The sequence below is a fragment of the Pleurodeles waltl genome, chromosome 1_2, assembly GCF_031143425.1.
Source record: "Pleurodeles waltl isolate 20211129_DDA chromosome 1_2, aPleWal1.hap1.20221129, whole genome shotgun sequence".
NCBI classification, from domain to species: domain Eukaryota; kingdom Metazoa; phylum Chordata; class Amphibia; order Caudata; family Salamandridae; genus Pleurodeles; species Pleurodeles waltl.
The window spans coordinates 644,424,105-644,451,740 of NC_090437.1; positions in this window are offsets into that span (position 1 = coordinate 644,424,105).

The window sequence follows — 27,636 nt, forward strand, 5'->3', positions numbered from 1 at the left end:
CACACATCCACACATGCACACACACACTGGCCATTAGAAGGCATTGTGATGGTAACACTGAAGAAAAGTGACCAACATTCATTCCGCAATTTAAAACATGGAAATTAACTGAGCTATAAAAAATTCACAACAACACACATCGTCCTATGCCATTAAATATTATCCCAGAACATATTAACTTTTTGGAAAAATAAAACATGAAATGCAAACAATAACCAAAATGTTTAGTCAAGCCAATGTCAGCCCTGCCCTAAATAAAGTTTTAAAAACATATACCACTGAAATATATATTTCATTTTCATTCACTAATGACTACTGGCTAGATGTCCCTTTGAAAATCTAGGCCACATAGTAAAATAATATTGCAAATGTTACAAACGTGTAGAAAAGGTACTGAGCTGTGCAACAATTTTCCTTTACTTTACAAAAGGTGAAAAATAATGAAATGCAAAATAAATAAAAACTAGGCCTACTCTAAAACTCAAGGCCACCCACACTATAAAATGTAAAAATCTAATTAAAGTACAAATAAATACTGGTGCATGCCCAAGCAAACAAACAACACCCTTATAAAATAGTTTTTTAACTTTCTTATGCTAATCTACAAAAACAAAGTACTGAAATTCAAAGGTATATCCAGGAGACAAAGAGAGTGGTCCTTCAACCTCAAAATCCAAGTGAAAAGTGACCAGGAGATGGGGGAGCCTGTTGGACAGGAACAGGAAGTTAGAGTTTCTGACACCCTTCCTTTCTGTTTGACAAAAAAAGGCTTCTCACTGAGAAAACACAAATGGCAGAGTCCAATGACGAAACAAATCTAGTCAAAATCTGTTTTTGACTAGATTTAGTGGGTCTAAAGTAGAAAATCTACTCCAGAAGTGAGTTCACTCTTGTGAGTGGCACCGTTTTGGCCATCAGCGTGGCCAGAAGCAGTGCAAGCGAATGTAAAGTCTCACCTGCGCTCACTGGCGGCCCGGGAGTATCATTGTGCTCACAAGAGAGAACAAAAATGAATCTTGTATGAGCGAAAAACTCTCCTCTGCACCGAAGTGCGCAATTCAGAAATTTTGCTTTACTCCATGAAGAGCAAAGTGCCTGAATTCCACAAACTCCCCCGGTGAAGTGGAACTCTACGTCCAGGCCTAGTCATTTGTAACCAACAGTCCATTTGTCTTCAGTGTGTCAGCCTCAACAACAAACAACATGAGGTAATAGATCACTGTGCTCAGGCATGTGTCTGCTCAAGTGAGTGTATTGGTATCTGTCCCTCACAGGCCACTTGTCATCAGTGTGTCATGAACGCTGGTGCCTCACTACTGTCTCTCATGTGACGGTAGCCATCATACATGTGAGTGAGCATACATTGCCATTTAGGTGCAGTCACAGAGCAATACATTTCCTTGGTAAGTAGTGAATGTCAAGTGACATGGTTTTGGTAACATTGCTGTTTTCATCTTTCCTTCTGCTTACATGTTAGCATGTGTACCTTTCACTTTTGACATACAATTTTCACTGCTGTTTCATGCATGGTCTACCTGTCTTCATGGGATGATGTCTGATACCCTCACATATGTGTGCATGCCAACATGTGTTTGATATTGGACATATGTGATGGGGCTAAAGTTCATGTGGTGCCACAGACAGGAGTGTGTCAAGATTGATTGGTGGCTCACACATACCCTCACCCATCATTCAATGTAATTTGGCATGTACAATTGCAGAAGCAATAAAGGACCTGACAGGTAGGACGACTGTTTTAACTCAAAATGAGCATTTCCATGCCATTGATCATTTGGTGAAGTACTTAGAACATGTTAGATGGTAAAGGTTCATTATGTAACTGTTGACATGCATCAATGAGTGACTTGCAGGATTGTGGGAAGCATATGTGGTTGTGTACGCTCATTCATTCAAGGGAATCTGTTTTTGCATTTCAAAAAGTGACAGTGATGTGCCGTCCCATTCATAAACTTGTTAGGGGCCTCCTATAAGTACACGAGAATCCCTAAAACTCTACAACATTGAATGGACTATTGGCTTTTACTCATGCAATCTGAGTAGGGCATTCTCAGCAGTACCAATCAAGACAGGTGATTTCCCTGGACTAGTTGATTAATTGTGGTGTGGATATTTGTAGTCAAAACTCCCACACATTTTGCCCAAATTATCTACAATTTACCTTTCTGTCCAATATGTTAGAGCAAAATTCGTTTAATTTCAAGGAGTCTACTTAGACAACGGACATATTGTGAAGTTACCATTTGGGATTTTACATGGTGATTCCATGTCACCTTTTTCAGCTACTATACTTCTCGCTACAAACATGGCTGGAATATTTAGCCATCATTTCATCATGATGTGATATTGGGTATATGAAGATTGGCTGGATGCATGACCTTCTGTGGGATCTGTGAGACTTAACTTGGCATTATCTTACTATTTTGTGTCAACAGGTTACTGGGGAATGCTACACAAGCAAACCATTAAAGGTGATGAGGTCTCCTACTTGCTCTATGGGCATTGCGATTGCACAACTTCACCCATGCAATTTAATTTGTCTATGATTATGATTTTCTTGTGGACAACTGTTCACAGGTCATGTAGCATGCATGCATATGGTGTAGCAAACGTTGGAGCCACTTTGCTAAAGCTTATGGGTGGTGGCTACTGTGCATGATGGTAATGTTTGGTAAACAAAGCTGTTGTACAAGTGTGATCAGGCACATGTAGTGACACTATTTGTCTTTGTAATTTCAGCATCAGCATGTGCAAGTGGAGAAGACAGGGTCAAAATCAGCAGGAAAGTAAGTGGCCACGGTACCACCAGTCAGGAGACATCAGACACGGAGGGATCCAGTGGCCTGGAGGGTGAGAGAAGTGTCATGGAGGACACAAGATCAACATCTTCTTCTTTGGATTCTTCCTCCAGTGACCACTCCCTAGTGGTGGTGGACCCATCAGGACCTGTACCTGTTCCATCCTTGCCCGCTACCTAGTTCTCTACCCTCCCTGTTGCTCCTCACCCAGTTGGCCATGCCTGCTCACCCAAGAAGGGGGGCATGTCTATCACACCAAGCACTTTACCCCTTGCCCCTGTTACCCCTACTGCCCTTAGTGAGAAACCTACTGGCCTCCTCATGAATATCTCTGTGGGTTAGACTGCCATTTTGAATGCCATCCAGGTACAAGCCAGCCAGCTTCAGCAGGTGGTTGCATACCTGGAAGGCATTCACAGTGCCAGCATTCCACCCCACACAACTCTACCTTCCACTACCTACTTCTTCCACATCCAATTTCCTTCCTTCCATACCTGTCTCAAGCACACATAAACACCTCCATTCACTTACCTCAACACATACAAGTAGCACACATAATCATAAGCACCATGAGACACACCAGCATGCAAGCCCTCAACAGTCACTCACACACACTACCACACCCATCATTCCCCCAGACACTACCCCACCCCTACTGACCCACACCCCAGACAACCCATACCCCAAGATAATGCACAGATATCAATCACAATGCCAAGCACCACAACTCCCACAATGCATCACTCCCTACATATCAAGAATGTGTAGTCTCACTTCACAGTGGAACACCTGCATGGACAACCATAGTACATGCCACACCAACTGGATGCTTCCACTGCGTACCAACACATGGCAATTACAGCAATGCAATCCACAAGCCCCAACCTTCATTGCCAATTTGAAACAATGCCTCTACATGTCACACACAAGCAAAGTCTGCAGTGCTGCAGCTGTCATTGCCATCACTGGGAAGCAAGTCAAGGTCCTCCAAGCATCAGACAATGAAGCCAACAAATACATCTCAACAATGTAACTTCCTCCCTTTCCATCCACAGGTCCCGCTGCCATTGCCACCCAGCAGCTGATGCCAGAGACAGACAGCCCGGATGATCCAGGATGAAAGCCCCAGTGGATGTCTGGATATTGACGACTTGCCTGGGCCATCTGGGCCAACTGGTCAGTCCACCACCACAGGCCCAACCCATGACACATCTGAGTCCCTCTCCCATGTCGCTACCACAGCACAGCCAACCCTATATCCCAACACCTGTATCTCAAGGACAGGTCAATCAGAAGTGTGCCTCACAGTACAGGGACCAGAGTCAAGGCTGCACACGCAAGACGATGAAGGTCCTAGAGCAACAGGGAGTGGGCACACTGTGCCAGAGGTAAACAGACACAGGGGGACAGGGGCAGTGGGAGGGTACCTGTGGCCCAAAGGATGGGGCACCCACAAAAAACGACTGGCCAGGAAGCCATTTCCCAGGTTATACCACCAGTCCCAGGACACCATGGGCAAGATCCCTCGCAACCGTCCAAGAGAACCAGAAGCTGCATAGGGAACACCACCAAGAGACCATGCAGCAGTGGCAGACTCTCAGTGCCACCATGGCCTCCATTGCAGGGGCACTGAAGGAACTGACAACCATCCTGCATGCGTCATCCATTCACCAGCAGGCCCTTTCCACTAACCACATTCCAAATGAGCCCTCCACCTCTGAGGAAGATAGTGGAATGGAGGCCCTGCCAGAGGACACGCAGACCATAGCACTCCTCCCCCTGTAGCTGATGAACTCACACACATGTGAGGGTGTCCATCCAGATATCCTGCAGGACCTGGTGCCAAGACCACTGCCAGGAAGTGAGCCTCTCCTGAACATTCTCCCTTGTCTGCCACTGACACATCCTGTTGACTGTCCACTGTCATGCCTCCATTTTCCCACGCCCCCTTGAATACTAGACCTGGACTACCAACAGCAGAACTACTCTGATGATTACACCCACTATGAACCCACTCATCTCACATTGCACTTGTGAGTAACATTAAACACCTTTGAGCACAGCTACTGCCTAGGTGTCTTTATAATAATGAGTAAGATTTGCATTTGAATGACATATCATTACAGTCAAATCATTGTCCTGCAAATGTCTGTGAGTTAGGCAGAAGGGGGAGCACTATGCAGCAAGGTTGATGTTAGAGATAATCTGGATACATGTGTCAAGGGTGCACCAGGCAAGGCAAGGCAAGGCAGGCACCAGAGTTGCACCTCACGAATGCCCTGCAAATGGACCAAGACAGGGAATACTATTGTGATAGGAGACACTGTAGGCCACTCAACACACATGGTGAAAAATGTCTCAATCCCTAGTGTGAGATAGCATATGGAATCAAAAACCATGTGCCAATGGCAGGTCTACATTTCCACGACATCCATACCCAATAGTATTTCCCTCACAGCCAACAAATCATACTTAAACGTATGTTCCACAGGCTGTAAAAGTTGAGTTATACATTCCCCCATTATGGACTGTGAGGAATAATAGCAATACTGATGACAACACTATCCGTGGCACAACAATTGCAGTTGGCAAAGCAGTACAGGGAACATAGCATATGGACAATAAATTGCATGATTGACGCTACACAACAACACAATGCAAATAGCACTCACATCTGAACTGAAACACCTCCTCTGATGGCCTAAATGACCCCCCTACCCACCCAGAGGATGAGCTGCACTCAACACTTCCAGTGATGACAGACACCAGGGGGAGCTATGGCACAAGGCAGGTAGGAGTATAGGTAAAATACATTACACATGACACATACCTGTTTCTCATGGGAAGTATTGTAGAATTAACTCTGCTCTGGAGTCAGCTGCATCCTCATCATCTTCCTCCTCATCACTGGCTTTGTCCCCTTCATCAGCCACTGGTTCTGCTGCCACCTCCTCTACATCCAGCAATGGGATGTGATGCCTCAGAGACAGATTGTGTAGCATCCAACAGGCAACAACGATCTGGCAGACTGTCAGTGGTTTCTATAGTAGGATACCTCCCGAGACATGTAGGCAGAGGAATCTGGCCTACAGTAGGCCAAAGGTCCTCTCAATGATTCACTGCGTCTTGCTGTGGACCTCATTGTAATGGTATATGCCATCTGTTGTCGGATACCTCACAGGTGTCAGCAGCCAGGGAAGGTTAGGGTACCCAGAGTCACATGTGTGCACAAAGGTAGGACACAGCTCAAAACTGGTGGGGACGCAGGGTAGATTGTGAAGTGATGTGAGATGACAGGGGAACACATCTTATTAGATACATGCCGATGAGATATGCCCGGTCCCTCTGTAGTTGTGCCATCATGTGTGGGATGTTGCTGTTGCGCAGAATGTATGAGTCATGTACAGAACCATGGAACCTGGCCAAGACCTGAAAGATATAGAGGTCAATGGGACACATCACCTGCACATTAATGGAATTAAAGTTTTTCCGATTCCTGTCCACTTGGTCATTTATCCTGGGTGGAACCAAGGCAATGTGGGTACCATCTATGGCCCCTAATACATGAGGGACATGTGAAAAATCGTAGAATGCAGCCTTAACAGTGGTCAAATCCACACATTGAGGGAACATGATGTACGAGGGCAGATGTTTGAGCAAATCACACAGTAAATCCTTCAACACATTGCTGAACATCGGCTGTGAGATCCCCGCATCCCTATCTGAAATGACCCTGATGCAAGGAAGCAGAGAATTGACAATGCCTGCACTAAGGGGTGGATGGCATAGGGATGTCCTATGTCAGTCAATAGATCAGGCTTCAACTGGCTACACAGCAGCACAATACGTCTGAATTATTTGCCTCTCTTCCAGGGTAGCCAAGTCAACTAGGGGCCGTGCACAGGGGCATGTCTCATCATCCCCATTGTACCGTATCTGGGAACAGGAGAGAGGAGAAGCCAAAGATGATGTATGCAATTTGTCAGCATTGTCAATCAATGCACTAGTCACTACATACCATCCATGTTGCACATAAAATTCATCTACTATTCACTTATTGCATGTAAAATGGCAGCTGCATGTCCTGTATGCAATGGACAGTTGGAAGTGACCTCATTCCGCTGGCGTTAGACATCATGACGGTAGGCGGTCTCAACTGCCATGCAACTCTTCATTGGATGACATTGTTGCCAATGGTGATCACCGCCGGCGGTGACGGTCATGAACGCGACAGCCGTAACCGCCATTTATTGTTACATAGCTCACTTGACTCCTGACACTCATGCAAGCAAGACCTCCACTGCGTGTGCTGCTGTGTTCTGACTCTGGAAGCCAAGATGCCCAGTCCTGCAGGAGATAGGGCCCCAGCCTTCACCCAGAAAGAGCTGGAGAAGCTTGTGGACGGGGTCCTACCCCTGTATGGACAGTTGTATGGGGCACAAGAGTAGCAGGTGAGTCCCTGTCATGTGTGATTGTGATGTATGTGAGGATGAAAGGAGTTGGGATGAGGTAGATGGAGTGGATGCATGGAGATGGGTGAGGAGTGTGAGCATTAGTGGCGTGAGGACACATGACTGTGGTCATGAAATGTGTTTGATGTGTGATGTTCACTGCTGACCCTGTAATGCCAATCTACATGACTTTGTCCTTCTGTCTTTGTCACCCATGCAGGTCAGCGCCCATCAAAAGAAGGGGAGTTGGTGTGCCGTCAGCAAGCAAGTGCGGACCCTGGGGGTCCATGCTTGGCTGACCACCTGCTGCAGAAAGCGGTGGGAGGAACTGAGATGCTGAGCCCGGAAGACTGCAGAGGCCCAGCTGGAGACGTCCTCCCAACAAGGGTGGGGTGCCTGTTGGACCCTTACCCCCCTAATGGCCTGCATTTTGGCCGTGGCCTACCCTGAGGTGGATGGCTGCTTGAGGGCAGCACAGCAGCCACAAGGAGATAAGTACACACTGACACCTCAATGATGTTCTGCCTGTATGGATTTAGGTTTCCTACTAGTGGAATGATGTAATGTAGGTCATTGTTAGTAGCACTTCAACTATGGGTATCAGCTACCCTGGCAGGATTGAGTCATAGATGTGTGCCCATAACATGCAGACAGTGACTTATTTGGGCAGTTACTTCCAATTTGGGAATTGTGTGGTGACCCTCAACAAGGTTTAAGATCCAAGCTCCTAGCATCAGCATCAATACAAGTGAGGTGTCAGGGCATTGCCTTCAGTATCAGTCTATAACTGTGAGCGTGGTAATTAGTGTGTCCTCAATCAGCTGCCATGTACTGTGTGTGTAGATAGGCACAAAGGGGCCAAATGTCACTGTGCTATTTGTCAATGGATTAGTGGGTATTCTACCTCCCCAAGCAGGATTCTGTTGAGTAAGGTGTACAGGAAATGTCTCCACACATGACCATGGCAATGTGCCAGGTACTGGGCAAGTGTGACTAGGTTGTCTCTCATCAAGTACATGAGTGCTACAGTTCCACCATTAGCAGTTTCCATTAGCATGGCTGTGGTATCCCCCATGGTGTCCTACTGTTGTGGCATGTATAGGTGAGGGCATGGCCTGCCATAGCATAGCAGCAGATTATGAGATTATGTTGTTGTAACCCTATGTGTGTGTAGGGTTGTTATTGACCCATTGCACCCTGTCTTTCTCTGCCACCCTCCCTCCCTCTCCACTTCTGTCTTTCTGAGAATCAGCTTCATCAGGTGAAGGAGAAGGGGCACCAAAGAGTGGGGAAGCTGCAGTCCATGCGACCCAGGAGGCTCATACCAGCGGAACCGAGGGAATCAGTGGGACAGAGGGAGAGGGAAGTGCCACGGGGAGGCAGGATCGACAACTACATCTTCAGATTCTTCCTCCAATGGTCGATCCATGGGAGTAGCGGACCCATCTGGGACCATCCCAGCACCATCCTTGTCTGCCACCCCCCTTACCAGCATCACCCTCCCTGTAGCTCCCCTCCCAGTTGCCCGTGCCCGCTCACCCAGGAGGGTGGGCATCTCCTTCGCCACCGGCACCTCTGCCCCAGTCAGACTTCCTGCCCTCCATTAGGAGGTTATTGACTATGGGGCAGTCAACCATTGTGAATGCCATCCAGGGACTGACATCACAGATGCAGTAGTTGAATGTCTACCTGGAAGGCATTCATGGTGCCCTGGCAGCCCTGCAGAGATCGTTTGAGGCTCTGGCCTTCACATTGATAGCAGCCAGTGTTCCTTCTTCTACCGTCCCCCCTCCAGCTACCTGTTCCCAATCACACATCCCTTTCCCCTCACCCATGCAAGGCACACCTTCATACCAACATGCATCCACATCAACAGACCCATATCGCAAGGACAAACATAGGCACCACAAAAGACACTGCCACCATGCACACACACAACATTCAGATGCAGACACAACCCCACCCACTCCCTACACGGATTCCCACCACCTCTCCTCTCATAGGCACTACACCACTCATACCTGCAGTCACCACATCATCACTCCCAGATCCTGTCTCAAGTGCATTCATCCCCACTGTCACCACAATAACATACCCCCATGCATGCACCCCATACACCACATGTGCACTAGCACAACTGTTAACATCTCTACGTGCAGCCCATCCACTCTACCTACACACACCACCACAACATACATCACACATCCCCCTGCCATCTCCCTGCATCTCCCCCTCCTCCTATTACACCTAAATGCCCACACTTCTTCCCCACCCAACAGTCACACAGTACACACATGACATCCACGGTCGCACCTGCACCCAACGCACCTCACCGTATATACCTCAAAACCACTCCCTCTCTCTCCACTCCCAAAAGTTACTCCCATTCCGAACCTTGTGCCCCTAATGTTTCCTGCATGAGTTCTCTGTGTTCCCTCTCACTGACCCAGTCCCCTTCCCCCGGCACCCTGTTCCACTCCCAAAACCCCTGCCTTCCACCTTCCAAGCCTCCCATACTGCACTTGGTACTAGCCATGCCCCTTCCCCACCTAAGACATCTACCCCCACCGAGGCCAAGCTTATCCCTCCCAAAGCAAAAGCCAAGTCTCCTCCCCCAAAATCTAAATCCAGGACAACAGCCCCACCCTAACCAAAACCAAAAGACCACCCCTCCAAACCCCACCTAAGGACCCCCCTCAAAACCAAAACCCCCACCTCAACCCCCCCTTCACCCCTGAGGTGCTTGCATGCCCCATTGATGCCCCTGTCACATGGAGTCCAATTTACAGTCAGGAGTCAAGTTGGGACCATGGACATTGCCCTGTGTGCCAGGAGCACCCGTTCAAGTTGGACTGGCCAGTAGTCCTCTGTTGCTTATTGTTTTATTATTCATTGATATTGCCCATCAATATATCTGCACCAGGGACCGTTGGTGTCGAGGGTTACATACTTGTCCTGGCTATCCTTTCTCATGTATGTGTTGCATATGTGCGATTTGTTGTGTGTGGTTTGTGTGTGAGTGTGTGTATGTGTGTGTACTGCTACAGATGTTTGTTTGCATATGTGTGTGGCTGCCACTAGCCATGCCGGTGTGTGTGTTTGTGTGTGTGTACTAATGTCCTTCCCTCCAATGTGTGCTAGACGGCTGTACTTACGGTTGGTGTCTTCCTCGCCATCGCTGGTTCTGGAGTCATATAGCCAGCTGGAGCATTAGGAAGACTTCCAGTTTGGGTTCCATGGCAGCTGCGGACATGCCTGTCTTCCTGAAGGTGAGCATCCCCTCAGCCGTATTGAGGACATAAGTCTGCTCCCAGCAAGCAGGAGCATAAATAATGCTCCCACCCTCTGGGAACGGACTTTTCATCTGTTTTCCTGCCCCCACAGTAGCAGGCAGGGAAAGAGATGAAAAAATTGATCCGGCCCTCAGGGAACAACATTTTTTGTTGCTCCCTGTGGGTAGGAGAAATGGCCGCTCCTGCTGAAGGCAGGAAGCCGGCTGGACTGTGGGGGCATGGGGAATCACCCATGGCCCTCAACAAACATATAGTGGGTGCACTAGGTGGGCTCCAGGTCATTCACCTTTAAATGGCCTTACCAGGGGATGGGGTGCCCGGGGCCAAACTTGACCTAGGGAGGGGAGCTGTGTGCCCACAACCAGTTGCTTTAATAATTGACTAGTCCCAGGGATATGGGGTTCCAGGGCCGATATTGGCCCAGGGGGTGGCTACGTGTTCCCGCTCCCCATTCTTAGTATGGCTAGGCCTAGGGAGGTGTGGTTCTAGGAGACAGAAATTGCCACCAGGGGGAGGGCTGCATGCCCCACTCTCCATTTACAATATGACTGGGATCCAGGAGATATAGGGCCACAGGGCCAAATATGTCCCAGGGAGTGGGGTATGTACCCCTTTCCCTGAAAGTAATGTGGCAGGCCCCAAGGGATTGCATCCCCAGGACTGAAGTCAGCTCAGAGAGGGGCTTTCGGGTAGGGGGGCTGCAGCTAGATATGGGTTTGGCTACATGTGGATGCACAGCCAAAGGCCATTTACTGTAGCAATTGGATTAAAAAATCGTAATTAAATATCATTTTATGTTAAAAACAAATAGAAATTCACTGAAAAGCCAAAGGTTACAGGGGCGTGATAGTTAGGAAATAGAATTTAAAAAACCTTTGAAATATACAAAAAAAAAAATTTTTTACAGGGACATTATCTTTACGTTCCCAATTAACACACACAAAACCAAAGAAACTCAATAGCTATAGTTAGAATGATCTCAAGAAGCTATAACTCATGCCCTACAGTAACTATAACTTGCGCCCTTGCCATGCAGTGCAACCTACCCCACATATTACATTACTAACAATATCTTCTATGACACAATTTTTTAAGAGAAAGCTGAGCATGGCGGCGGCATATAAATGAGATATTACGTAGTGGTGGTCGCCACTAGTTAGTTAGAGTTAGGACCATGTTCCATAGAAAAATAGTTTTTTAACTTCCTTATATATCTGGCACCGTCAAATCTTCATGAAGTTTTTTTATAAAAAGTGCCCTGGTGATTCTTGTTGCACATGGAAAGTTTCTGGGTGATCTGTCAAACGGGGGTCGAGAAAAAGGGGGGGGTCAAAAAAGTTGCATGTCCCAGGTTAATTCTAGTAGGACAAGGCTACAGGCACAAACCACTGAATGGAATTACACCAGATTCCGCAGAAATCTGTCTTTCAGTCTGAAGATTACACTTTCGCTTATTTTGTGTAAATCCATTCAGTAGTTTTTGAGAAATTTAAGGAAATCCACATTTCTGTTTGCAATGGCTTTGCGCATAATGATGTGCTCATGCATGGAAATGCACAGCTTTGATTGGCTGCCAACACTTCAACCGGGAAGTGTTCACAGCCATCCTGGGACCCGCAGTCTTGGGGACTGCCACCTCCCCAGGTTTTTCTTCTATTTCAATGCAGGGGGCCATGCAGCCCCCCTACAGTTCTGGGGACTACCACCTCCCAGGGGCTTGATTATATTTGAATACAGGAGCCGCACAGCCCCCACTGCCCCTGAGACCACCTCCTCCCTGGGGCTTGAATCTATTTGAATGTAGGGGCTTCATGTCCCGGGGCAAATTGAATAATAAGGAGCGGGTGCTCGGGCCCACTACTTCCCCGGCAATTTTTCATTTAATGCAGTGCAACACAGGACCCCCATTTCCAGGGACAGCCAACTCCCTGGGGCTTTCTTCTGTTTCAAAGCAGGGGAGTTGCGTGACCACCACACAGTCCCGTGGACCGCCACCTCTCAGGAACAAACATGAAAAAAAAGAAAGGGAATTAGTTTTGGACCTCCAAGCCCTGGGGACCGCCACCTCCCTGGGCAAAATACACAGTTGGAGGGGGGCCGTCGGCCCCCTTTAAGGAGCTAATGATGGCCCTGGGGACCACCATCCTCCAGGGCCAGCTCCTGCTATTTCCCAGGGTGCCTACTCCCTGGACATAGCTGTTTGCTTTTGCTTGGTGGAAGTTGACAGGTCCCACCAAACAAAAGCAAACAAATTCATTTTTCTGCTAGTGAGATTGGTCAAACAGCTCTCACTTGCAGAAAGTGGAATTTTCATCTGTCTTTCCTGCACACAAATATGTGTGCAGGGAAGACAAATGAAAATGTTGGTTCTGCAAGCAGGGAGCCGCTATTAAAAGCTATTAAAAGCAGCTCCCTGCTTGGGGGAGCAATGCTGGTTCCCATGGTCCGTGATGAGCCGGCTATGATGTCACGGGCCTTCAGGCTACCTCCAGAGACCTGTCACTCTCTTGCTGTTTTCCATCCTATTCTGGGATGGGAGGGAGAAAGAGAGAGATTGTCATTGAAATGTTGTCTCCATGCAATGACTTCAAAACATCAAACTAGCAAGATGTTTGGGATGAATGCACAGTTTTCTCGCCAATAATTTGACTGCTAATGTTACATTGATATTTTTAATGATGTTATGAGTGCTGTAATATCTGAGGTAAGATATATATATATATATTTATATATATATATATACACACACACACGCACACATATATATATATATATATATATATATATATATATAGAGAGAGAGAGAGAGAGAGAGAGAGAATATCTATATAGATATAAATATATAGATAGATATATTCTCCATCCTATACAATATGGCAGAAAATCTATAAACCCATAGGGCAAGAGAAACTAAGGAACTGTTCTGCAATGTACAGACCAAATACAGAGAATATCCAGAGCTGGTGCAACAAAGTATCAGACATTTTGGACAAACTTAGAAGCCTTAAAAAGTTGTACAAAGCAAACACTGCATTTCCCTCGAAAAATATGTTGACAAAAATGATCTCAAGAGGACTCCACATATATGAAATCTTCTCTTATGAGTCCTCCAAACCCAAGCCTTAGAGGAATGAGCAACAAACTCATTGCCAAACTCTAGGAGGATGCTGGAAAGATTACTCAAATATGCATGGTCTGACAGAGAAGAAGTGACAAAATACATTGCTGGCATTAGAGAAGAACTAAAAACCAGAGATCAAAAAGAGATCATAGATAAATTTATTTCTGAGATGGAAGTAAGAATACACAAACATTAGGAAGAAATAAAGACACACAAACAGGGGACATTTTTGAGAGATACTGTCAAGACGACGAGAGCAGCTGGACCCTCACATTCAGTTGAAGGTATGACAATTTACGGACAATGGACACCAGTTTAATGGCTTGTCAAATACAATATGATACAACTGTGCCTGAAACTTTTTCAGAAACAGGGAATGACTCTAATGTATCAGAAGATGTGGAGACCATAATCACTGGACCTGAAAATAGCCCCAAACCAACCACGTTTTTAGACGAATACTGGCTGTTACTGAGAGGGCTCAGTGTGATTAACAAGCAACTGTGGGCAGAGGCAGAGGCACAAGTAGAGGGGGAAGAGGACAAGGAGAAACAAATAGAGGAGGAAGATGATCCACCAGAGGAAACAAAAGAGAGGGAGGAGGGCTACAGGCCACCTTGGGAAGAGGCTAGTATGGCCTACACATAGGACAATAATGGGTTTTGAGATGCTAAATAACATTATTATCAACCTTTCTGACTGCATCCTATCAGATGCTGAGAAAACTGCTCTGCGTATTGGACTCTCTTTTTTGTCCCTTATCAGGTTTGAATTATGTAGAGAAATGCACAGACTTGTTAATTGCTAAGGATGTTGAAATTAAAATACAATTGCACCATCTGAAACATATTGTCGAGTACAGGGTGGGTGCAGCATCCCGATTGTATCAGCTCTTTTAAGGGGTGGAGCGCGTAACCTTTAAGACTGCATGCTGCCCCTAAATGGCTGCTCGTTGTTCTGTATGTCTGCAGCATTTCTGCTGGTCCCAAGTCCTGGAAGCCTGCTTATTTTATCTCACAATTGTGTTCTTCTACTTACCGCTCCTGTTGGTGTCCATCTCCGGCATCCGTTTTCCACTCTCCGCGGTCCCGGGGCTCAGCTCATTCTTCCTGGAATCGCCACTGGTACGTCCTGGGCATCAGGTTTGTCAAACCCTTCACCTCCTCGTGGTGTGCTTGGTGGAGTCTCATCTTCCTGTAATAGTAAGGGCAATAAGTAAGCTGCAAACTGTTCACCCAATTTATCATGCAATAAGTGCTTAGCTACACAATTAATGACTCTTTTGAAGTTTGACTGATATGTAGCTCGAACAATGTAATGTACTGAGGACTTTAAAGTGCTTGATTGGAGCAACTGATTGCAGAAATCCTAAAAAAAGACCAGAATATTGAATCATTATTTGGGCATTAAAAACAGAGCCACATCTGATATGTATGTAGAGGATTGATTATGTAACAAGGAAAGACTAAGCATGAACTCTGTGGAAATATGCAACATATACGAATATTAACCTTCTGCATTCCAGAAGATAATTGTGGTTTAAGAACCTGAATTGTTGCTATTTCACAACTGTTAAAACATAGATGAGTCTTGGAAGAGCCTGTTCACAGCATACCAGTGGATACATGTTCATAGCAATATTCCTTAACATAACAATTCTATTTCTCTCTTGCAGATATAGTGACCTCCGAACACAACCTGACACATACCCAGCTCACTACTAGGAAGAAGAGATATTAGGTAATTGGGAATTGGGTCATCTGTGTTGCTACTCATTTTTAAGTTTATTGAGTACTAAATACTTGTTATTGTTTTTCTGTAGATACTGAGAAGGCAAAAATCCAAAATCGCCAGGTGACAATCTGGAGTTCACATGCCCAGCCTTCATCCCTTCATCCCAGTGAGTCAGATGACTTCAATGTCTGTCAGGCTTGCAGGGAAGCAGGAAATTCTCTTTGTGGTCATTTCACTCCTGTGTAAAGGTAAGAGCCTGACACATATGAAAGCAACAGGTTGTGACATTGATAAGAATGGCATTAGAGCTTAACAAGTAGGGCACTGATATGCTTATGACTCTAAATTGGAAGAAGTGAGCCGGGTACTGTGACTGCTGTAAACATTGAAGATCTACTTAATGAGGTAGGAATCGTAAAGCATACGAAACTTCCTATCCCAGCAAGTTTCAACCCAAATTCACATTCCTACGAACAAAGGCAGACACAGATTCCCTTGCCCGGGATGATGCCATCAGTATCTGTCCGGCTGACAAAGGGGGGGGACATTGTGATACTTTCAAGAGAAATAACAAAGAATAACTATTGGTCAATTTGGAAGAATGGAGAGACAAGGTGATGTTAGAACTATAGGAACACAACTACTTGAGAAAGGAATTCCACTGTCTCCCTGTGTTATACATGTTCCCCAAGGTACATAAAAACAATACCAATCCCTATGGGATACCTATAGTATCCTGAAGGGGCAGTGCTCTTGTGAATACCTTCAAATATGTGGATTCTATCTTGAGCTATTTTGTGACTGGTTTTCCTTCGTATATATTGGACACCAAGGACTTCCATGTAGACTTGAGGACCTTGAATGGGAAGATTATTTCTTGCTCATGACACTGGCTGTATGCTCTCTCTATACAATCATTGAACATAATGTACATATACAAGCATGTAGATATTTCCTCAGAGCCAGACCTATACAATATTTGGCACACACAGACAAGGTGAATCACATGATGAGATATTGTCGGAAAAGCAAAATTTTTCTTTTCAATGGCATGCTACACAGATAATGCCTTGGAACCACGACAGGCACCTGCTTCTCCCCTAATTTTTCTAAAATCTTCATGGGCTGGTAGGAAGAGAAGGTGACCGAACGACATGCAACATGTCCCCCTGACTTAGAAACATTGATGACCTGTTTGTGATCAGGAGAGGACCTGAACCGTCAGCCAGAAAGTTTGTTCACAAATTCAGAATGTATACACCGAACCTTGATCTTACAATTACCATTAATATAAAGTGAGAAGAGATTTCTTGGATGTATTTGTAGAAGTGAACAACAGTAAAATCTTGACCAATCTGTTCAGAAAATGCACAGCTGGTAATAGTTTCCTTCATTACCTCAGCCGTCAACCACGAGACTATAAGATGGAGTTTCTCCTTGGGGAACAGCAGTGTAAAGGAAGCTTGCCATAGTGGACATAAGATTTTGGTAACTCGATTTAAAGAAAGAGGGTACCAGGAATGGGTTCTCATCAGACCTATTGACAGGGTAAAGGGAACTGATAGAGGGCATAGACCGTGTAGGTCGAAACGTGTTAGCCAAGCCAAATAACATTTTCCTGAGATTGTACAGTTTGGAATGCCAGCTATTCTTTTTTTGATATTATGGACAGACATTTGCTATATATATATGTCAAGTAGGGGCCAAGGCAAAAAGAGGATCCGAAAATGTAAAATCCCCATGCATTTTCCATAGACATCTTTAGACACGGCTACAGCAAAAACCGCTGAATGGAATTTCATGGAATTTCATGAAATTCAGCAAGAAGCTAGATCTTAGTCCACTGACTGTGCTTTTTGTGATTTGTTGTAAATCCGTTCAGTAGTTTTTGAGAAATTAAGGGTAAAAAATAATTGTACGGTGGGGCATGTGAGAGTCCAGGGAGCCAAACACAAGAGCGCAGGTTTAAAAATGGAGGCCTGTGATTGATCAAAAGGCCCATTTTTCCTGTGAGCCTCAACACTGTTGCAGGAGCCTCCCAAGAGACCAAGCACTCTGATTGGTTGGTTGTTGGAATGTTAGAAATTAAATGGCTGACACTACTGTTTACTGTGAAAAATTTGAGGTGTTGTGGAAATTAAGTAAAAAGGCTATACAAAGAGGCAACAGAAGGGCATGCTGTCCCCCTATATTTAGAGAGGAGGTGTGTACGGGACAACTATTGCAACTATTATTTGTGTATATTGTTTTTAACTAATTTTTACAATCTTGCGGGACTCCCATAGGATCATTAATAGTTGAAGTGTGTTGATTTTATTAGTAGGAATGGATATTGTGGTGCTTGTTTTTGAGAGAAAGTGTGTAAGAGATAAGTAATGTGACAAGTATTCTATTTTTTTTGTAGTGAACTTCTCTGGACTTTTTCTCTGTTCCTTGTAGTAGTCATGTTATGTCAGCGCTGGAATGCCCTAGGGTAACTCTGCGTTTTATAAATCCTTTAAACTAAACTAAACTAAGTAGATGGTTAATATATATATATATATATATTTTGAATGTTATAATCTAGCTAACATCTCACAAGACTTGCATGGAAAATTACTGGGCCTGCCACAAAGTGTTTTATGATCCTGCAGGAGTCTCACAAGACCATAAGAGGAGAAGAATAAAAAGGGCCAAGGCTCAACCAATAGTTAGCATTTTTATTACATGGTTAATGAAATGCTGTGATGTGATTGGGTGCAGAACGAGAGATAGCTCTGTTTGACCTTGGTGCTTTGGAGGAGAAGGAAGTATCTTTGAGTTTTGCTCAGCAGAACTGAATATATCTGGAGTTGAAAGAGACTGTTCGGGTCACTTGCTTTAAGAACAAATTCCAAATTCAGGTATTTAGTAATACATTTCATAAACTGTGTTGTGAAGTGTCAGTAAGTGTACTAATGTTGGTAAGCTTACTCTACACTCTGTTTAAAGAGCAAAAGTTTGTTTGGGGAGTAAAATCTGTACTGTTGGTATGAACCTCATTGTAAATATACTTACCCCTATGAAAAGTTTGAGTGATGATATTGCTATTTCTAGAGGGAAAAGCTGCGGTGAGTGCTAGCAACAGTGTCTCTAGAAGACTGCATCACTTCATAAACTTTTATGAAAAATGTTTGATAGCATGTTATAATTTATTTGTGATAACAAAGGTGCAGTGGGTGAGAGCACAGACGTTTTCAAGAAAAAGAAATAACACATTACTGGTGCAAAAGATTTAAATATGTGATTTTTGGTCAAAATGTAGATAGGTTTAAAAATATACCAATGTTTCTCTGTTATTAATTATTGACCAGTATGTCACTTTTATCTTTTTGCATATTGTGTCTTTTTTAGAAGGAAAATGGAAACTTGGCTCTGAAATATTAATTATTTGCATACAGAAGCAACAAAGGGAGTGCAAGGCCACAGTCTCTCGAGTGGGTGACTACCCCACTGGTTCTGGAGGGGGCTCCATGCTCATTGCTCTGTCCTGGGCAGTGCAAGGCCACAGTCCCTTAGGTGGGTGACTTGCCCACTGGTCCTGCAGGGGGCAACTTGCCCATTGCTCTGTCCTCGGGAGTTCAAGGCCACAGTCTCACGAGTGGGTGACTACCCCACTGGTTGTGGAGGGGGAAACTTGCACAGTAGCCCCTGGAGTGTGGCCTACATGGCGTCCGCTTGCAGTGACGGCAGCAGTGTAGTGGTGGATGGAGGAGTCTCCTGTGCCACCTCTGCACTTTCTGGCAAATGCATTGCGGTGGTGGATGGAGGAGCCTCCTGGGCTGCCTCTGCACTTTCTGATGGCTGCAGTGTGGTGATAGATGGAGGAGCCTCCTGGACAGCATCTGCACTTTCACTTTCTGATGACTGCAATTCATCAGCCGGCAGTGGGGACCCATGACAACTGGTAGTGGTGGAGGTATCACCCTGACAGCCTCTGCTGGAGTAGAGGGCTTTGTCTCCTCCAGTACATGGGGCGTGGATACCTTACCCTTCCTGGCAGGGGTGGATGGGCTCTTCCCCTTCCTGCCTGGTGGTGCAGGCTCCTTCCCCTTCTTGCCTGGCAGTGCAGGCTCCTTCCCCTTCTTGTCTGGTGGTGCAGCCTCCTTACTCTTCTTCAATGATGCTGGCTCCCTCCCCTTCTTCAATGGAGGTGTGGTGTCCTTACCACCATGAGTAGGTGGTGCTACCACTGTCCCCATGGACTGTTTGGCTGAAGTGCTGGGCTGTGTCCTTGGTACCCTGCTCATACGGGCAGGACAGGAGGGAGGGGTAGGGAAGAGGTCAAGTTGGGAAAGGAAAAGCTTTTTAGGGGCGTTGGGGTGGGAGGAGGGAGGAGTAATGAGAGTGAAGGTTGAGGGAATGGTTGTTGGAGGTGTATGTATACTGGACTTGGGTGCAGGTGCATGGGCTGTATGCTGATGTGAGGAGGATGGCTGTTGTGTGTGTGAGTGCTTGTGTTTGTGTCCTTTAGGAGGGGGGACACACAGAGGAGACATGTGCATGGCTGTTGTGGAGGTGTCTGCCAGTGAGGGGTATGTTCTGCTTGGTGTGGTGAAGCTGGAAATGGATGTTGCTGTAGTGCATGTAGGTGTGAGTGGTGACGTGACTGGGAGGAAGGTGGTGGAGGAGGAGGAGGGGAGACAGTGGAGGCAGTGGATGTTGTTGTGTCTGCAACTGTATGGTGTTTACGCGAATGCTTGTGGGATGAAGTGAGGTGCCTGTGTTTGCCTGTGCCACTCTTGGGTGTTGTCTTGTGTGCATGCTTGTCTGTATGTGTGCCTGGGATGGGTTGGGGTTGAGGAGAATGGGACTGGGAAGTTGGAGATGAAGGGGGGATGGTAGAACCAGGGACAATGGCTGCCATCAGAGAGGAGGCCAGAGCCTGAATCGATCTCTGTTGGGCCGCCAATCCACTGTGAATACCCTCTAGGAATGCATTGCATTGCTGCATCTGGGATGCCAGCCCCTGGATGGCATTCACAATGGTTGATTGCTTTACAGAGATGGATCTCAGGAGGTCAATAGCCTCCTCACTCAGGGCAGCAGAGCTCACTGGGGCAGGGCCTGAGGTGCCTGGGGCGAAGGAGATGCCCACCTTCCTGGGTGAGCGAGCATGGGAAACTCCCTGAGGGGCTGCTGGGAGGGCAGTGCTGGTATGGGTGGTGGCAGCTGTACCTGCAGCTGGGGTGGTCACAGAGGTGTCTCCCTCCACCAGGGAGCTCCCTTCAGAGAAGGTATCTGAGTCTGTGTTGTCTCCTCCAGTCTCCGCCGTTGTGCTCCCTCGCCCTCTGTCCCACTGGTTCCCTCGGTGTCGCTGGTGCCCCTGCTCCTCTGCCAGATGATGCTAATGTACACAAGGACAGGATGACAAAACAAGAAAGGGGGAGAGAGACAAAGGATACACTGGGTCAATGACTGCACCAACACCACAGTTGGCATACACATCACAATCACACACAGGTTACAGGTCTAGGCACTATGAATTGTACTACCAGGGATATGGCTAGTCACTAAGGCAAGATGAAGACCACACCCCGCCAACTGCAGCACGCCTGGGACCCACGATGCCCTGCCTGAAAGGGACTGCTAACAAGCTAGGTCACCTGTATTTGCCATACACCCAGTACCCTTCAGATGACCCACGCTGCAATGTCAGGCCTGGCCTTAGGGGCATCTACTAACACACATCCACCAACCGAATACCACCCCACCAGCCAAATTATGTATTGATACCCACTGTACTCACCCCCTTGTGGTTGCTGTGATGCCCTCAAGCGCCCATCCAGCTCAGGGTAGGCCACTGCCAGTACGCGGGCCATCAGGGGGGTCAGGGTCCGACGGGCACCCCTTCTTCGTTGGGAGGCCTTCCCCAGCTGGGCCTTCACGTCCTTCGATGCCCAGCGTCCCAGGTGCCCCCAACATTTCCGACAGTGAGTGCTCCCCCTGCCATAGACCCCCAGGGTCCGCACGTCCTTGGTGATGGCATGATATAATCCCTTCTTTTAATGGGCACTGACCTGCAGAGGCAATACAGATAGGAGAACACCATTAAACAAACAGTCCAGCCTGTCACACAAATGGCCCACCATACCCATTTCCATCACCATTGGCACACATATAGCCCAGCGCACAACATGTACACCGCCAACAGACAATCCCCCACCCCCACCCACCCTTACACGATGCTTGCACACACATCTCCATGCATCTTTGCCACATGCATCATGGCCAAAGTGTACTCACCTGTTGATCTGGAGGCCCATACAGCTGTTCGTACTAGGGTAGGACCCCATCCACCAGTCGCTCCATCTCCTCCGAAGTGTAGGTCTTCTCCTGTTGAAGGTCAGGAAACAAGTGAGGATTGAGATAGAAAATGGAGGTAACGTCCGTGGCGGTGTACACCGCCGGCGTAGATCCCCATTGGCCACTGTACTCCATAGAGCCCTATATTATCCAAAGAGGAATTGTAAGGTGGAGCAAGACAGCCTTCTGCCAAGACGCCCAACGTTGGCAGAGTTAGCTCACTTCCACCTGTCCCTACATAAAGGACAGGCAGGCGCCATTTCAGGAGGGGGGGGACAGGCATATCGACAATTGCTGCGTCACAGATTAGATTGGCACATACTTTGCCATTAATACTGTACAAATACATAAGCGCACCATGTGGACTGCTGGTGTGGTTTTGTTGTTCAAATTGTGACAGCCTACTCAGTCTTGTGTGCCTTAGATACCTAACGCTGCGGATGAATAGGAGGTGGAGGCATACCCCCATGTACAGATCGCTGGTGGACTTAGCTGCACTGGAGGACAGGCACATTATACTCACCTATAGACTTGACAGGGCCACAATCACAGAGCTGTGTACCCAGTTGGAGCCAGACCTGATCTCATCCATCTGCAATCCGACTGGGATCACTCCTCTTGTGCAAGTGCTATCAGTGCTCCATTTCTTGGCAACAGGTTCTTTCCAAGAGACAGTGGGCTTGGCAGCAGGAATGTCACAGCCAATGTTCTCAATTGTGCTGGCAAGAATGTTGTCTGCCCTAGTAAAGCACATGTGCAGCTACATTGCTTTCCCCCAGGTGGAAGATTTGACCACTGTGAAGGCCGAATTCTATGCAGTGGGACATATTCCCAATAGTATTGGGGCGATTGATGGAACATATATTGCATTTGTCCCCCCCACCAGAATGAACAGGTGTACAGGAATCATAAGAGTTTCCACTCCATGAATGTGCAGATGGTGTGCCTGGCTGATCAGTACATCTCCCACGTCAATGCTATGTGTCCTGGGTTAGTGCATGATGCTTTTGTCCTGAGGAATATCAGCATCCCAAATGTGATGGCCCAACTACAGAGGCACAGAGTGTAGCTAATAGGTGAGCCTTGGCCCCCACCCAGTGTATGTTTGTGTATGTCTCTGGTGTTAACCTCATAGGATTGTGTGTGGCTAAATGTTGTCCCTCAATACTGGCAGGTGACTCTGGCTACCCAAACCTATTATGGCTGCTGACCCCTGTGAGGAATACCAGGACAAGAGCAGAAGCACGTTATAATGAGGCACATGGGCGAACCAGGTGGATCATCAAAAGAACCTTCGGCCACCTGAAGGCCAGGTTCAGGTGCCTCGATCTGACAGGTGGATCCCTTTGCTACTCACCCGAGAAGGTCTGCCAGATAGTTGTGGCATGCTACATGTTGCACAACCTGGCCCTCAGGCGCCATGTACCTTTTCTGCAAGAGGAGGAGACAGGAGATGCTCCTGTGGCTGCAGTAGACCCTGATGACAGGGAGGATGAAGAGGCTGAAGATGAGGATGAGGACAAAAGAACATCAGTTATCTGTCAGTACTTCTGATGAAACACAGGTAAGACAGTGCAACTTCACATTTCTATGACTATTGGTGTATTCTGTGTGGCCGAGACATGATAGAATTAACTACCTTTTACCTCTACTTACTGTCACCTATGGTTTATCATTTTACAGATTTTGGTGCTATGACAAATGTGTACTGATGTGCTGACTACAGCCAGCTACAGGTCATTATCTCTATGCTCTCACAATGTACAGTTCATTTGCAATGAATGTAACTGTTTACATAAATACACTTTATCAACGCATGACATACAAGTATTTGAGTTGTCTTCAAGGTGTTTGTTTTAGTGCTAACAAATTGAGGGAAAAGTGCAATGAAATGGGGTGATGATGGAGGAAAGTACAGGGTATTGTTCCAGTCTGTTTGTAGCACAGGTGCAGTGTCCCAGTGGCCATAGGAAGGGGAGCAATGGCAGTTTAAGGTGGACAAGGTGACTGAATAAGACACAAGGGGGACAATCAGGAGAGTCTAATTTCCTGGCGGTGGTCTTTGAAAGTGTCTCTGGCTTCTTCCTGGGTAGCAGGTAACGTTTGTGGGGTGGTTCACCTTCTGCAGGGGGGATGCCGGTGGCCTGCGGGTCCTCTGGCAGGGCCTCCTGCCCACTAGCACCAGCAGAAGTGGAGGGCTGGTCAATGAACTGGCTAGTGGTAGGTGCCCACTGGTGTGCTGTTGCCTCCCTCATGATGTTGGCCATGTCTGCCAGCATCCCTGCTATGGAGATCAGGGTGATTTTAATGGCCTGCAAATCCTCCCTGATCCTGTGATACTGTCCCTCATGCAGCCACCTGTTCTCCTCCACGTTGTCAAAGATCTGGCCCATGGTGTCCTGGGAATATTGCTAGGCTCTCAGGATCTCGGACAGTGCCTCCTGGAGGGTCGGTTCCCTGGTCCTGTCTTCCCCCTGGCGCATAGCAGTCCTCCCAGTGTCCCTGTTGGCCTGTGCCTCTGTCCCCTGAATGGAATGCCCACTGTCCCCAGGTCCCTGGTTGTCTTGGGGGTGAGGTGTGGCCTGGGGCCCCTGAACAAGTGGGCACACTACTGATTGACGTGTCCTGGGGAGAGAAGTGTGGGTACGCTGGGTGGTTGCTGTGGTGGATGGGGAAGGCTCTGTGGTGGTCTGTGGGTGAGCTTGGGTAACCGGCTGTCCAGTGGCCCCCTGACGGGCCAGGAAGCTCATCCAGATCCAGAAGTCCAGAGTTACTGTCATCACTGTAGGCATCTTCTGTTGGGAGACTGGATAGTCATGGCACCTCCTCTCCACTGACATTGGCTAGGGTACCTATGGTGATGTAAGTGATGTATTATGCTTCATGTGTATGACATTTGTACATCCCTGGCTTCCTCTCTATCGTTAGTGTTGCACTGCCACCTTTTGCTTGTGTATGGTGATGTATTGTAGAGATGTTAGTTTCCTTATGCTGTGCATGCTTTAATGACGGATGTCCATGCATGGCTGGGAGTGGTGTCCATGCATTTGTATAGCATGCACGGTTTGGCATTGTGGTTAGTCATATGTGTAGGTGCAGTGTGTGGGATGGAGTAGAGTGATGGGAGTGAGGGTGAGGGTGTGAGATGGCATGCAGGTATGGGGGTGATAAGTAGTAAATATTGACTTAACAGTGTCAAGTCCTTCTGCTACTCCAGCGAGTCCCTCAGGATGCAGTATTGCCAGTACTTGCTCCTCCCATGCTGTGAGCTGTAGGGGAGGAGGTGGGGGTCGACCGCTAGTCCTCTGTATGATGAGCTGGAGCCTTGCTGCAATGGAACGTACCATCCCCGTTGGTCATTTCAGCTCTTCCTGATGTTGTCCCTGGTTCTTGGCTGCTATCCCATGGTGTTCAACCTGTCCACGATTCTCCACCATTGCTCATTCTTTCTTGCAATGGATATCTGCTGTACCTCTTCTCCAAACAGCTGTGGCTCCACCCTGACAATATCCTCCACCATGACCCTTAACTCCTCCTTAGTGAAACAGGGGTGCCTTTGTGGTGCTATAGGTGTTGTGTGGTGTGTGTTGGTGAGAGTGTGTTAAGTAATGTGGTGGAGTGTGTAATGTGAGGTGCATGAGGGATGTATGTGTGTATGTGGTGTGCGTGTCTAGTTGTGTCTGTGCTGTTTGTGTCACTCTCTTGGCAGTAGTTGTTGTTCATAAAGGGTTGTGTGTAATGTTGGTGTGTGTTTTATAGTGGTGTGGGTGTGTGGTGTGTGCATGGGTGTCAGGTGTGTGGTTTTCGTATTGGCCAATGTGGTGTTGTTTTGTATGTGGGTGTCTATTCTGAGCGCGGTGGTATGTACCGCCAATGGTTTACTGCCATTGAATGTCCGCCGTGGTGATTCATGAGTCATAATGTGGTAGGTGTTGTTTTGCTGGCATAACGGTATGGGTTTTGTGACCGCCACTTTATCACTGACCTTTGGTCTGGCAAATTTATTTGTGTATATGGCTGTATTCTGTCGGATTGGTGTGTGTGTGTGTCATCATATGGTGAATGGATATTAGCCACTGCGGTGGTATGTTGGAGGCCGTCAGCAGGGCGGTAGGCAGCACTTACTGCTAAAGTCATAATGAGGGCAAAAGTGTGATGTGTCCCCAGTGTCAAAGCAGCAAAACAAACAGAGGTTGATAAATATAATATAGAAAGCTTTTGTTTAGTACAAGAGAACTCCAAGGAACAATTTTAAAAGTCTCATCAAATATCAAAACAGCAGTCTGTTTGCCTGTGCAAATAGCTGTCCACTGGACCCAGTTTCAAACCCAGGAAGGATAAAAGGGTCTCATCCGGACTAATATGGATAAAGGAATATCCTGAATGATAAAGAAGGAACAACCAGTGAGGAGGTGACGCAGTGGTGCAGTGCAATAATAGCTCTTATGGACCAAAATATCCAAACATCGGAAAAGATGTTATGTATTTTAAAGTTGCTTGTTTTCTTTGTGTTATAGTTGTTTATATAGTTTGTTAATATAGTTGGTGTAGTTTTGTATTCTTGTTAAATTGTTATGCTGTAATAAAAACATTTAAAGTTACTTTGAATTAGTTTCTTTTAATACTTATTATACATTTCAAGTTTATTAAAGTAATATTCAGTAAAACTGTCAGTTCCATGTTCAGGGAATGTGAATATGATACTACATGTATCTGTATGCATATGTTTGTCAATGGTACTATGCACATCTTTTATCCTACAGAGACTTGGTAATGAGGAGTTGATACTTGTCAGCAACAGTGAGGTTTTGCATGGTGTAGAATATGGATCTGTGATACAAGAGGGGCCTTCACACAGAAAAAAGTGCATGTGTATACTCTAATACAAACTGCTATTATCTGCTGTGCACATCCTACTATCTAGGGGTGTTGCCAATGGTGTAAGGCGTTGGACACACAGGTAACTAAATCTCCGCAATGAAATATGGACACAAGTTATCTAAGACTCAGTTCTGGACAGAGAGGATACTCAATTTGATACTCTACTATGGATATTCATCAGTATGAAGAGAGATATGTGCAGAGAGAACAATTTCTAACCACAGACTACTTTGTACATGTTACTCTGAGGAGATACTTCACCTGAGATTATAGTGTGTTTTCATATCATAGTCTCAATAAATGTTATGCAAGACCGATTTTGAGCATAAATGTAATTTCAGCTCCATACTTTACTTGTACTTCTATCATGCTGGGGAGAGGTATGACCAGACAGGTAAGCCACTTTTCACACTCTAATTTGCATAAGCATTATCCAAGAGACATGTCACAGGAGAGAGGCCATTCTACCCCCACACTGTACTATGCAGACTTATCCGGCAAGAGACGTGTTAGGAAACAGGTCAGTTTTTCTCCACAGCCTACTGTGTATACCTGTCAGCACAAGAAGAGATATGAGTAGAGAGATACATTTCTTTCAAACTCTACTAGAGACCTCTAACATTGGCAGATGTGTTAGCAGAGAGATAACTCTCTTCTGAGATAGCACTGCATATCACTAGTGTTCTAAGGAGAGGTGTGAGGAAGAGGTCACCGGTTCACTACACCGTTTTACACACTCAAGTTGTCCTGGAGATAGGTGCTAGTGCAGAAGACAATGTTTCCCTACATGCTACTGTATATGTCAGTCACCCTAGGGGCAGCTGTGGGTGGACAGAGAAATTCGTTCACACACCATATTGTGCATGGTTATTTCCTGGGGGAGAGGTGTCAGTGGGGAAGCTAGTACTTGTTATACTTAGTATGGAATAGTGAGGTCTTCCGTGTGAGGTTAGAACCTACTCTACCCTACTATGCATACTATTGAGCTTGGGAAAATGTGTGAATGGAGATGCAGT